Source organism: Macrobrachium nipponense, chromosome 28 (assembly GCF_015104395.2).
Source record: "Macrobrachium nipponense isolate FS-2020 chromosome 28, ASM1510439v2, whole genome shotgun sequence".
Classification (NCBI taxonomy): Eukaryota; Metazoa; Arthropoda; class Malacostraca; order Decapoda; family Palaemonidae; genus Macrobrachium; species Macrobrachium nipponense.
In genome coordinates this window covers 53,033,592-53,048,591 of record NC_087217.1, presented here as the reverse complement: position 1 = coordinate 53,048,591, position 15,000 = coordinate 53,033,592, and positions in this window count along the sequence as shown.

Below are 15,000 nucleotides of genomic sequence, written 5' to 3'. Positions count from 1 at the left end.
TGAATTTATCAAAAGTCACTATGAAGTCTAGGTTGTTTTTCCGGTCTGGCAAAGGATAAGTCTAGATTTAAACTAAATCTTGGTTTACAGTAAAGGGGGTGCTCGATAAATTTAAAACTTTGTCTTGTTACTCAAGATTATTCCATGCGCTATTGTTTATTAAGTTATTTAACTTGCTTAAAAGTCTGTTGGAATGAGTCGCGCTATTATATATAGGCAGCAATGTCGGAACAGATTTTCATTCAACCGACGCTTAAGAAGATTAAAGGAAGATTATCAGCGGGAGTGACCTAAATTGGCGTAACTGTGGATGGACCTCTTGGTATAAATACCACCTTTTCTTTAACTTTTCTCATTCATCTACCTGAAGATAGAGACAGCAGTCTCTGAAATATAGTGTTTCTCTGTCTATATTTTTGAGTTTTTATGGGCTCCTTTTATTAGATGGAATTCTGCTATAACAGAACATTTTTACCAGCCATATATATATATATATATATATATATATATATATATATATATATATATATATATATATATACATACATACATATATATATATATATATATATATATATATATGTATATATAAAGCAAAGCTTGTTTACCTTTCACTGTCTTCTCCTTATTTGACAGATAATCACAAGCCCGGTTCCTGGAACAGCCCTAAATCATCATGTCAGGAGGTAATTTACGATGCCAGGTGTCACACCTATATTATTTGGAGCCTTCTTCGGTATAAAGAAAGATTTATGTTATGGTGGCTTTGTATTCTTAATTAGTTCGCTACAGCGGAGATCCACTTATGTTTTTATAACGGCCACTCTCAAGTGTGAGCAAATGTCAGAGTGGCGTGTCCTTTTTATAGCGCTGATTCTAAACTGGACCGAGGTTCGAGTCCTAGCCGGCGCAGAAGCATTAGCTATACTCTAATTCGTAAGGTATCCCCGAGGTATAGTGAATTCGACATTTAAATTTTTTTTTTTTTTTTTTTTTTTTTATATATATATTTGTAAATATGAAAAAAATATCCCGCGTTTATGTCACATACACTCGAACACACACACAAGTACACACATACGTACATATATATATATATATATATATATATATATATATATATATATATATATATATATGTGTGTGTGTGTGTGTGTGTATATATACTTAGTTATTATATGTGTGTGTAGATATATATATATATATATATATATATATATATATATATATATATATATATATATATATTCTATACTTTCTACGATTCTGCTTGGTCGATTATCGGTTTTTGCCATTCCATCAGACCCACAATTCTAAAATAGTTTCTGCCTGTTTTTCAAACATATTTGCAGCCTTTCGGCCTCGTAAATACCGACGGTTTGCAATACGCGAAATCACAAATGCCAGTCGTAGGTACTGACACGAAACCACGGTGCCATTTTACCACGCAACAGTATTTTTTTCTTTATTATTATTATACTTAAGGTTAACATATTTTGAAACCTTCTAAGCATTGATTTGTTGGGTGAGTTTTCTAGCTTCACAGTTTCACACCATTATCCCAAAAAACGTACTGTTGCCTAGGCCTATACGCCAGCAGCGTCTAGGTTTCATTAGTGGCCATTTCTCCTAGTACAAACCAACCAATTCACTTCCCCGACATTTATTGGTCACCAATTTAAGTGATGACGAAGCCCAACGGTGCATAACGTCTCTAATATAATGAAATTTACCGTGTAAATTTCACACCATTACCGCAAAAACGTACTGTTACCTAGGCCTATACGCCAGCAGCGTCTAGGTTTCATTATTGGTCCTTCCTCCTAGTACAAACCAACCTTAAACCAGATTCACTTTCCCGACATTTATTGCTCACCCTCTCAAGTGATGACGAAGCTCAACACTGCTTAAACGTCTTTCATATAAAGAAATTTACCGTGTAAAGTCGTTCCTTTACGAAATGGCAATTGAAAACATTTACTTAGACTAGGATTGGCGCCGTAAATTCTGCCTAACACCTTAAATAAAGGTTTAATTGCTTTATTCACTGTTGAATATCACGCAACACCAGAGCTGGAATAGTTTGTCAAATGTTCCTTTATGTGTCACGACAAGTTTTACTGTCTAATCAAACAATCGGTCTGTGCTCTATTTTATAAAGCAAACATGGATCGTCATGGAGTCTTAACTGTCAAGGAAATTCTGCATGGGTGCCTAAATTGAATTGAAACGCTTTATCTTAATAGTACTATTTCCCATGGTAACGTCTCGTACTGGCATAAGGCAGCTGAATCTAAACCAACCTAAGCTATATAAAAAGTATGGAGGCATCGGACAACTTCAAAATATAGCATAAGAACAGCTGTTGGCAACCCTGCGTTTGAAATAATGTTGCTACACATCCAAACATGTGAATTAAAACCCATTCATCATACAGCAAATGTTAACTAAGCATTATTATAAAGGCATAACAAGTAATAATATGAAATCATAACGTGGAATTGCCAGATGTCCCTGAAACGTGCCGTATGATCTGAAGGCAGCCTGGTTGAACACTTCAGAGCAAGGAGTCCTAATCCATCCACCTAGGACCGCCCTGGTGACACACTGTCATACATAACGGTCATTCGAGCACTTGCCGCTTTCGAGGATCCAGGGCCGGGCGCTACCAATTTCTCTAATAATCGTGGAGGAAAATAACCGCGCAAGAATAAGAATGTTCTTATACTCACACAAACACGACCGGACACACACAAGGACACCATGTAACTAAGCGTAAGCGCTTCTTCAGTTGAATCAGTTCAGTCATTTCAAGCCACGGCTACCTACTTGATATGTCAATCGTTAACTATCAAAGGTCAATTAACCACCAGTTATAGCCCTTAAAAACAATACTGAGACTTCGGATGCCCAACAACCATGATGGACGTGAATACTTGTAATATTACGTTGTGATATAACGTTATTAACCAATAATGAAACTTACTCTTACTCTATAAATAATCGCCGAATTGGTGAAGAGTTAAGAGTTTGTTCCCTAGTACTAACTGACATTACTCATCACATCACCAGTCTTTTCCTTTACCATCCACCTACGAGCTCAGAATCTCTCACCAAAATAGGTAACAGTATTTTAATTGAAATGTGACCATAGATTGTGCGATTTTAGCAGAAGACACGGTACAATATAAACCACATATGTCAAATGGTACTATATAGAGACTATTTCAAAGATCATTTACGTCACTGTAGGGGTATGGGCTTCTCATTGCTTACAATAAATTCAGAGAGCAGGTCTTTATACATACATACATATATATATATATATATATATATATATATATATATATATATTAAAAATGGAATTATCATTCAGATTATACGATTTTTCGACCTTCCTTATAATAGTATAATGACTGATTTCATAGGAAAGTCTGTTGCTTGAGAAATTATCCGAATGTGTCAACTACAGAGATTTAGTGGTTGCTTATGGAATGCACAAATTACAAACCACAGATCGAGTCACAGTGCTTCACCGGAATATCATTTAGAAGGCAATTAACAATAAAATATGGACAGGAACAGCAGGAAAGCAGTTTATAGATATATTAATGAAATACTAGATTCAAATGACGTAAAAATTAAGTGTCCCTACTATGGAGCTGTAGACAATGGCATGCACCTAATATATATTTTAGTCCTTAGTAAAAGAATGTTGTCTTGGTTCGAGTCACGTTTTTTAGTGTTGTGACGTCAGAACAAACAGTTTGTTGAGAATACTTTTGAATTAGACTCCAAAACAGTGGCAAAACAAACAAAAGAAAAAAAAATATGAAAACAGAGCAATAGTACTATTAACAGTTTTGAGGTACAGACGTTCAAAAATAAAATTACTCAACTTCATACAAAAGAACACATTGACTTTAGAATGTAACACAAAATCTATGCTGCTAAGGTGTATGAAATTAAGTTGTAGATAATGATAGAAGGCTCTGTTGCTAATTGGTATTTTTAATTGATGAGGTAGTGCAAATATTATACATTGAAGATTTTAAACAGGAAAATATATTTCCTAGGCACTTAAAAGAATTTTTGCGTCTTTAAGACGTTTTAAATCTGCCATTCGACGTTGCATAGCATAGAACTTTCTACCGAGAGAGAGAGAGAGAGCGAGATTTCTTCATTTGTATGCGACAGTTCCTTTCATGAGGAGGGTGGAATGAAAGTTGGTGGAGGATACCCCCTCCCCCTTTCTACTCCACCCCTACCCCATATGCTAGAAAACCATTACCTCCTTCCCCCTACCCCTACAGACCGAATAGCCCCTTCCACCACTCCCCTATCCAACCCATAGCCACCCTCCTCCCGCCCCCAACCCATATCCCCCATCTAGGCTTCCATCTTGGCAATGGCATCGTTAATTTAGCGCGACGGCTAACCTGTATACATGTTAGCAACTCGGAGACGCGTGGAGCGTAAATATGTCTCATTTAATTTATTCTTTTTTTTTTTTTCCTTTGTATTTTGTTTTTCCAATTAGCGTGCGAAATGAGTGAGCGGGTAAGGGGTATGTGCCCGCGGATGCCCACGGTCGTGTTAGCAAACTAAACATAGACATGAACATAGGCCTAGTTCATGTTAACTGGGAACCATGATGATTTGATAAGGAAATTGGCAACATATCTAATCCTAGTTAGGTATCCCTGAAGTGCAAATATAATTTAGCTCATGCATACATACGTGATCTACATATATATACGAGTTTGTTCTCTGATTATTAATATTATATCTAACATGTCTGCGATTGTTTAGTTTTCAAGTATACACAATTTAGTTAATAAACATCTCTCTCTCTCTCTCTCTCTCTCATATATATATATATATATATATATATATATATATATATATATATATATATATATATATATATATATATATATATATATATATATATATATATATATATATATATATATATATATATATATATGAATGTTTGTATAAAGGTACATAATATATATACTCGTATATATTATATATATATATATATATGTGTGTGTGTATGTACATGTATATATATGAACTCCATCACTCACAAACAACACGACGACACAAGCTAGCATGAACAAAGGAAACATACAATTGAAAAAAAAAAAACGTGAGCACTTATTATTAATGAGGGTAATTCGCGCATGAAAGCCAGCCTTCTCCCCGGCCCAGATACCACAGGTTTTATCGCCTTTACCAAATGAGTTTGCACGTATGTGAGAACATGCATTTTTGAGGCGACATACATACCGCATACTCACAACACGGTGTTTCATGATACTAACACCTTTAATGAGATATGCTGGCAACATAAAAATCTCCTTCTTTCTTTCTTTCTTTCTTTCTTTCTCTTTGTCTCTGTTGTTCTGCAACCTTTTTAGTCCTTGCTGTGATCTGCCCACTTCTCAAGCGTTGGGACTACACACACATACACACACACAGACACAGACACACACACACACACACATATATATATATATATATATATATATATATATATATATATATATATATATATATATATAATATGTATCGGTATTATACACACACACACACACACACACACACACACACATATATATATATATATATATATATATATATAATATATATATATTATAAATGGTAGATACACAGACACATGAATATGCAAATTTTTTGCATTCAGATACATACACACATGCATAACTGTTAGTGTGAATTTTCACTGCCAAGACTCACTCATATACCTGCACCAAAAATATTCACAAACAAAAACCTTCCACATCAATATTAAGTAAAAAAAAAAATTATATGTCTGTCAGTTTATGAAAAGCTGTCCAAACAAAAAAGGCTAGAACATTAGTATTTTGATAAAAAGAAAAAAACTAACATAAATTGCATCAACATTCTTAGAATTGATAATCAGGTGCAGAGTTGAACGGCATTGTAAATTTCTTTTATTTTATTTATTTATTTTTTTTTGCCCAAAGGTCAACGAAGTATAAAAATGATTATTAGGCAAAAGACTCGTCGAGTCTTATATTGAAAGAGTATTGGAGGAAGAGGAAGAGGAGGAGGAGGGGGAGGAGAAGGAGGAGGTGATCTGTGTGTGTGAGAGAGAGAGAAAGAGAAAACAGCTATCATGAAATAAAGTTATAGAATATTATTTATCGTGGGTAGATCTCCAGTTTTCTGTTACAGTAAAACATACTACTATAAACGAACTGCCCACTTTCACTTTGTTATTCCTTATACAAGTGTTATGCTTACCAGTAAGCACTTGAGTCAGTGCAAAGACGTTTATTAACACAGACGTGCTTTGTGCGTGTGTGTGTGTGTGTGTGTGTGTGTGTGTGTGTGTGTGTGTGTGTGTGTATGAATTCATCAAACTGAGTGATATCTCCCGTTTGTTGGTAACATTTTGATATTCCTAAAAATCAAAAGAGAACCTGAAATGAAAATAAGTGTTTATATAATTCGCAGAAATAATGGCAGGGTTCAGTTCACGATTGATATTGAAAAACCGTTCTGTTAACTTCTATTGTAAGGACAAAACGACAGGTCGATACTTAAATCAAATGCTGGACAACATCAGGTGCGGTTAGTCAATGGATGGCCATGGACCTCATCCCATATAAAAATCTATATGAAGGAATTGGCAACAGACCTTGAGAAGGCGACAGAAAAAAAGCTAGTTGAGAAATGCTAGAGTTAGTATTGTTGCCTCATTATCAAAACATTTTTAAAAATTCCAATTAAAAAATTAGCAAAATGCGACCCAGAATTTAGACCAATTCACAAAATAAAAATAACGACCATTGACACCAATGACGACAGCAACTCAGTAACAAATCTTAATTTATCAGGCAAGGGATTATATTCTAATGAAAAAAATAATAATAATAGGAATGTAAATATGACAACACGGTATTACAATACTTTACTTTGAATGGCTTAACTAGACATACCAGCTTGCTGTTGCTGTTACTACTACTACTACAATATCAATAAAAGTTTTATATATATATACATACATACATACATATATATATATATATATATATACATATATATATATATATACATATATATATATATAATATATATATAGAAATATAATATATATATATATATATATAATATATATATATATATATATATATATAAAGTCTTTCATGCGATACGAAACTCAAAAAGTGACTATCCAACGATGTTTACATAACCGATACTGTGAAATCGTGTCGTGAAGTTACGAGGTGACAAGCATGACTCGTGAAGCAGAGAGAGAGAGAGAGAGAGAGAGAGAGAGAGAGAGAGTCAGTCCGTTTCCTTAACCGTGTTTATATCTCTCAGGAACGGCTCGCAAGATCGTAAAACCTTTTATCGTATATTTCACAAAATCAATAACTGGTTGACCTGTGACCTCCCTGTGCACAAAGGGATGACCTTGACGAGCGATTGTTTGCTTGGTGGTTGCGAGAGTTACTGCAAGCGCCGTGTTTGGAAGCGGCCAACGATTTTATTGTCTGCCTGCGTCGTAAGACTTGATTTATTTGGAAAAATACACATTTTTTATATCATGAAAACAAATAAATATTTTTCTAAGCTTCTGACACAACTGGACTTTGTTTACGTTGAATTTTTGCACCGTTCTTGTTGATCGTTATTTGGGTATATAAAAAATTTAACAAAATATTTAGCATATTTTTGTTGGCATTTAATAGGGGACGTTCAAAAACAATAATGGACAAAGATGAGCCCAAGTCAAAATGTGCGAGTATTACTGTTACATTATTATTAAATCATTCCAAAATTGTTTCTTAATTCTGCAGGTCATTCTGTGTCAATAAAAATTCTGGTTCCACTCATAAAATTTCAGCCTTTTACTTTTGGGATTTAATGGCGGGTATTAAAAAAATGGGCAAGGATATACCAAAGTCAAAAGATGGTATATCACATTACATTATCATTAATTCGTCCTAGAATCGTTTCTTGTTGTTGTAGTAATTCGGTGTCAATAGAGATTGAAGTCCCGTTAATAAAACGTCATGCATATTTTTTTTATTAATTTATTTATTTGTTTATTTATTGGAATTTCAGAGGCGATTTTTGAAATGATAATGCACAAGGAAACGCCAAAGTTAACTCGTGGAAATACAGCAAAATCATTAATATCACTGATTGGTCCCCAAATCGTTTCTTGTTACTTAGGTAATTCCGTGTATATAAAGATACTGGTCTAATTAATATAATGGTTAGCATATTTTTTGTTGGTATCTGATAAGGGACATTTAAAAACAATAAAAGATTCTGGTCCCACTAATAAAATGTTTAGCATATTTTTTGTTGGTATTTGATAAGGGACATTAAAAAAAAAAAAAAAGATACTGGTCCCACCAATAAAATGTTTAGCATATTTTTCGTTGAAAAAACAATAATGGACAATGATGTGACTCATTTAGAAGATGGAAATTTTGCTGTTACATTGTCATTAATTGATCCCAAAATCGTCTCTTGCTATCGTAGGTAATTCGCTGTAAGTACGAATTTTGTTCCCCTTATTCCTTCCACAATTTCGAATATGATTTGTTGATATCTCTTCAGGGACGACAACCATTGACAACAAAAATAAGAGACATTTCACTGCAAAAAACGACAGCTATGTGACGGTCAGTCGTTTTGCCTTGAAACAAAAAAAAAGGAAGAAAAAAAGACAACTACAACTGCAAATGAAAAAAAATATCAATATAAATAGAGAGAGGGCTTTTGTGTAAGCGATAATGGGTCACAGTGAGGAACTTAAGTTAACGGAGTATGTCTGAAAAATGTCCATTACAGTATCATTAATTCATCCCAAAGCCGTTTCTTGCCATCGCAGGCAATTCATTGTAAATAAAAATTGTGGCCCCATTACTCCTCTCAACATTTCAATAAGCTTTATCTTCAAGTTCAAAGTAAGACACTATCTGTCAAATTGAAGTTTATAAATGACAATATAGGTGGCTATCTAATTATCTGTTAGAACTATGTTACATAAACATATAAGATATAAGAAAAAAAAAAACAATCCATTTCTTGACAGATAGAAAGAAACAGGCAAAACAATTATATAAAAAAAAACACGTCTTAAGAGACCTTATATCATTTGCATCTGGAAAACATTTTAAATACTACAAAAAGGCAAAACTTGCAATATGAGCAACTCGAAGAATTTACAAAAAAGAAAAAGAAAGAGACGTAAAAATTTGTTTCACGTATTGCCAAAACGTTTTCCACTGAATGTTTAAGTGCGTATTCCATTACCATTTTGCATCAGCTCGCCAGAGAGAGAGAGAGAGAGAGAGAGAGAGAGAGAGAGAGAGAAAGGGGGGTGGGCGAGTAGCAATTAAAACGATGCGGGCTTTTAGGAAACCGTGTGAGTATTAATATTGCAGTGTTTGAATCATTGAACAATTAAAGGAGATGTCATTCCCATGCGTTGATTGACAAACACATGACAGGCGACGGTCATCGAAATATTTCCTCTATTTGCCTCTCATTTCTCTCACTTTTCCCTCTCCTTTCCCCCCCCCCTCCCTCCTGCTTTTGATGGGGACCTGATCTATCCACACTCTTCTCTCCCCCACCCACCCCTTGCTCCAACCCTTAGACCCCATATCCCCCTTTGCCCCCATACCCACGTGATCTGGGCGAAAATTAATCTAAATGGTGATTTATGTAAATTTCTGTTCATTAGTGGGTGACACGGGCAGCCCCCTTCGGCTGATACACAATATCATGTTAACAAAATGATAAATTTAACATGTTTGGAAAATCTAGATTGCTTGGGTGTTTATCCTAAAACGGAATGGATAAAAAAAAGTGAAGGAAACCATATAACAAACACGTAAAAAATTGCATAAATACAAACACACACACACACACACACACACACACACACACATATATATATATATATATATATACAGATATATATATATATATATATATATATATATATATAATATATATATATATATATATTACTTATGTGTCCCAAAGCGTGATGCATGTATTTAGTATGTATGTAGTATGCACTACATATGTATGTATACTGGTAAGGCTGCACTTAACCCTTATGAACACTACAAATTCTGACAATTATTCTACATATAAATACAATTTACGTCCAACCTCCTCGACACGACTCTAAAATTGCATTTTTTTCATTTTTTTCGTTAAGTTATTCAACATTATGACAGGAACAATGTGCCACTATTAACTAGACCTTTATTGCAATAACTATAATACTAAAACTTCAGAATGTAAACAATCATAAACCAAAATTTACATTTAGCGACTCTCAGCCTTTGTAAAGCCAAGCATCAAGTCATTTACATCTTGGTGGTCAGCTGGGCATAAACCAGTTACTGATGTTGAATATATCTATCGCACGATGCTGTTATGTTTACAAATGACAATTAAGCATGTCTATAATGTCACCTTCGTTCTAATTACTGCACACTTTTCTTCATCGTTATAGGTCATTAGGATTATATTACCATCACTATCAATGTTAAAAGTTATTATGATAATTATTATGAAGTGCAGTTATTATTATTATTATCATTATTATCATTCAGAAGATGAACCCTATTTTGTAGAACTCTCAATGCCAAGAACCATATTCATATGGAACAAGCCCACCAAAGGGGCCACTGACTTGAAATTCAAGCTTCCAAAGAATATTATGGTCTTCGTTAGGAAGTAGTAAGAGGAAGGGAAGGGAAATACAAAAAGAGACCTCACTTATAAAAGAAGAAAACTTAACAATATAATAAATGTATATAAATGTCTTCGAACTCAATATATATAGTCTCAGGGTACCAAACTGTTGCATCCTCGCTTGAATTTTTGGAGATTCAATTGCACGATAGCCTCAGCAGTTGTAACTTCTGTATTTTTTTTTTTAGCATATTTATGTTGCGCTACTCTACCACCATCACCCAATTTTAGTAATATGGATAAGAAATCAAGTATATCATTACTACTATTATTATAAAGACAATCTTCAAAACGCCAGAAATGTAGGCTGCCATTATTGTTGTAATAGTTACTGTTGGCATTATCATTATTGTTATAATTGTTATTATTGATACCCAAGAACGGACATTACAATCCCCCCAAAAATGTGGGTAACAATGTACTCGGTGACAGGGCTACTTGAAGTTTCCTTCGAGTTACCGAAGGAAATACCACAGGGCTTCTTATAAAACGGATGTTCGCAACCAGCCAAGGTTAGTTAGCGGGCGTTTGATGATGTTACGTACCTTGGGGAATTCTCAAAGCCATCTGAAGACGTAAAGACGTAAATTCATCGTAGATTAGTTTTCAGTATTTGTTCGCAATCTTTGGATCTCTCCAGTCTTGTTTTTTATGTATTTTTCTTTTAATTCCAGTACTCATCTGAAATATTGTTTGTTTGTATGGTGTTTTTACGTTGCATGGAACCAGTGGTTATTCAGCAACGGGACTAACGGTTTGACGTGACTTCCGAACCACGTCTAGAGTGAACTTCTATCACCAGAGATACACATCTTTCACACCTCAATGGAATGCCCGAGAATCGAACTCGCGGCCAATTCAACTGGAGAGAGAGAAAAAAAAAAGATTCACAATAACGCGAATAAATTTTTCACCGAAAAATAAAATGTAATTAAAATCACAGTGGGTTACTTTTTGAGTATTACAAAAGTCAATTATTAAAATACCATAAAATATGAATCAAGAAAGGTCCAGCAAGCCTCAGTTTCAACCCTACTGCTTAGTTCAGTCAGTAGGGACTTCATTTAAATGGGAGACTCCTACGTTTTGCCAGAAGACGTCGATATCCAGCCTCCGAAAACCATTACTGAAACTAGTGACCATTACAAGAAAACCACTATAATATCCCGTGGGAAGTAGTACCGCCAGTTCACCTCAAGTGGTGCACTGTAGGTATTACTAAAGTATATAGAATAAGGGAGTACTTTGGGTATGGGTATTACTGTAGAGTATTTGTAGCGTTCCTTCGGGCCCTAGCTGTACCCAACTTTTAGCTCTATACACTCTACCTTCATTTATGCTGTCCAGCATCTCTAACTATTACTTCTTAGTGCAAGTGTGCGGAGTTCTTCCACTTCGGACTTTAGATTCTTGTACTCCATCTTCATTTCCTGAACCTCTTTATCTCGCTGTCCAACCGCTCCAACTCTTTCTCCCCGTCATTGTCTTGAGCACCGAATGGCCGAAAGTGCCCCAGCGCTTGAGATGACATCCTGGACTTCATCAAAATCATAAAACCGAATCACCGCTGTCATAACCGATCGCTATCATAAACTATCATCATAATCAACCTGGACTCCGAGTCGGGATGACATTTCATAATGACATCTCACGGCTCTTCAAAAACACCTCTGAACCGTCGGAATCAAAGAGCTTCCCCCTTAATGAAACGAAAACACATATCCATTTCGACCATAATTAAAAGATTCCCTCGGACTGATTAGAATCTACGACGACGACGACGACGACGAGAGAGAGAGAGAGAGAGAGAGAGAGAGAGAGAGCGTATTAAACGCGAACGGTGCGTGCTTGCACGAAAGCACAAATTGAAATGACGTCTGTTTTCGTTAAGTCATTTCCACGCATCAAAGGTTATGATAATGCAAGAGGGGAAGACGGCTGCTTGATGATATCTGATGACGTCTTGATCGGCACCGCTCGGTGCTCTAGAGATCATTACGGGACTCCGTTATTCGTCTTTTATTTATATTTCTGTTTATTTCATATTTGCCTTTATGCTATTATCCTTTTGATATTACTGTCATTTATTTCAAGGGAACTGATCTGTAATTTCCCGTCTGAAAGTGTTGGTAACGTGTTATGAACAGGATCTAAATTAGATTTATTCTAATGCTAACATTTTTATTATTATTATTTTAATTTTTTTTACCCTATCACAGTCCTCCAATTCGACTGGGTGGTATTTATAGAGTGCGGTTCCGGGATGCATCCTGCCTCCTTAAGAGTCCATCACTTTTCTTACTATGTGCGCCGTTTCTAGGATCACACTCTTCTGCATGAGTCCTGGAGCTACTTCTGCCTCTAGTTTTTCTAGATTCCTTTTCAGGGATCTTGGGATCGTGCCTAGTGCTCCTATGATTATGGGTACAATTTCCACTGGCATATCCCATATCCTTCTTATTTCTATCTTCAGGTCTTGATACTTATCCATTTTTTCCCTCTCTTTCTCTTCAACTCTGGTGTCCCATGGTATTGCGACATCAAATAGTGATACTTTCTTCTTGATTTTGTCAATCAACGTCACGTCTGGTCTATTTGCACGTATCACCCTATCTGTTCTGATACCATTGTCCCAGAGGACCTTTGCCTGATCGTTTTCTATCACTCCTTCAGGTTGGTGCTCGTACCACTTATTACTGCAAGGTAGCTGATGTTTCTTGCACAGGCTCCAGTGGAGGGCTTTTGCCAATGAATCATGCCTCTTTATGTACTGGTTCTGTGCAAGTGCCGGACATTCGCTTGCTATGTGGTTATTATTATTATTATTATTACTTAGAAAGAGCTGATTTAACTTATAATAAACTGACACCTTAAAACTTACACATCTTATTGCTAATATATTATTATTATTATTATTATTATTATTATTATTATTATTATTATTATTATTATTATTATTATTATTATTATTTAGAAAGAGCTGATTTAACTTATAATAAACTGACACCTTAAAACTCACATATCTTAATGCTAATATATTATTATCATATTATTATTATTATTATTATTATTAATATTATTATTATTATTATTATTATTAAATAAAACTGACATTTAATCACCCATTTGGAGGTATTGGCAACTTATAATAAACAGACTATTAAAATCATATTGAACTTCATGCTAACAACATCAAAGTTGTATTTTTGTTTAATATCAATATCCACATCAAACTGTACAGACAAACACGTCCTTCTAATATTGTATTTTCATGATTTTTACGGAAATGAAGATCTATGCAATTGGATGTGAAGTCTCATTTCATAGCTGATGATGACTGTGCTGACCTTACATATTAATATTTCCTCCCTTTTATTTCAGGAAACCGAGACAGGGCATTCCTGTGGATCCCCGCCTTCATCTGCCCGCCCTACCCACGCCCCCAACCTCCCTCCTGAAACAAAGCGCCCCCCCCCTACCCCCCCAACCTCGGAATAGAGTCTGCTGATGCAATATATAGAGATGAAATATTAACGTAGTGTTAATGGTCTCAGAATGATGAATGACCCGACTTCAGCTCCACATAGGTCAAAGGCTTTATTTTTACCTAGAGCAGTCTTATATATAACATTGTTTTTCCTTTTTAGCGATACACTGATCGCTAACTTACTCGGCTGTTCGTTTATTTATGCGATCTATTTTAACGTAAGACGACAAAAATCCAGAATCATATATTTCTTAATTGAAAGCCTTCCTTTTACAAATAAAGGTATGTTCTACTGAAAACGATATTGCTGGGGAAATTTACATTTCAGAGAAACAAAAGGAGCTTTTTGTTCAATCGTAGTGAAAAAAAACTTTATTTAGGATATTTGAAATAATAGCAGATTCTTTCAAGGACGTTTTTAATGAAGAAAAATAACTATATATGTGTTTTTTTAACATTTTCATTAAAAATATAAAAAGTAAAAGTATTTATTTTATCTATTCTTATGTCCACTGCTAAATGAAGGACGTTTTCAATGAAAAAACTATATATATGTTTTTTTCATTTTTAATTAAAAGTATAAAAAATAACAGTATTTACTTTATTTATTCTTATGTCCGATGCTAAACGAAAAACAGTTATAGCAATTTTTCTTTACTTCCCCATCTGTTAAAAATCTTGAAGGATAAACTCCCACCACCCCACCCTACCCCACCCCA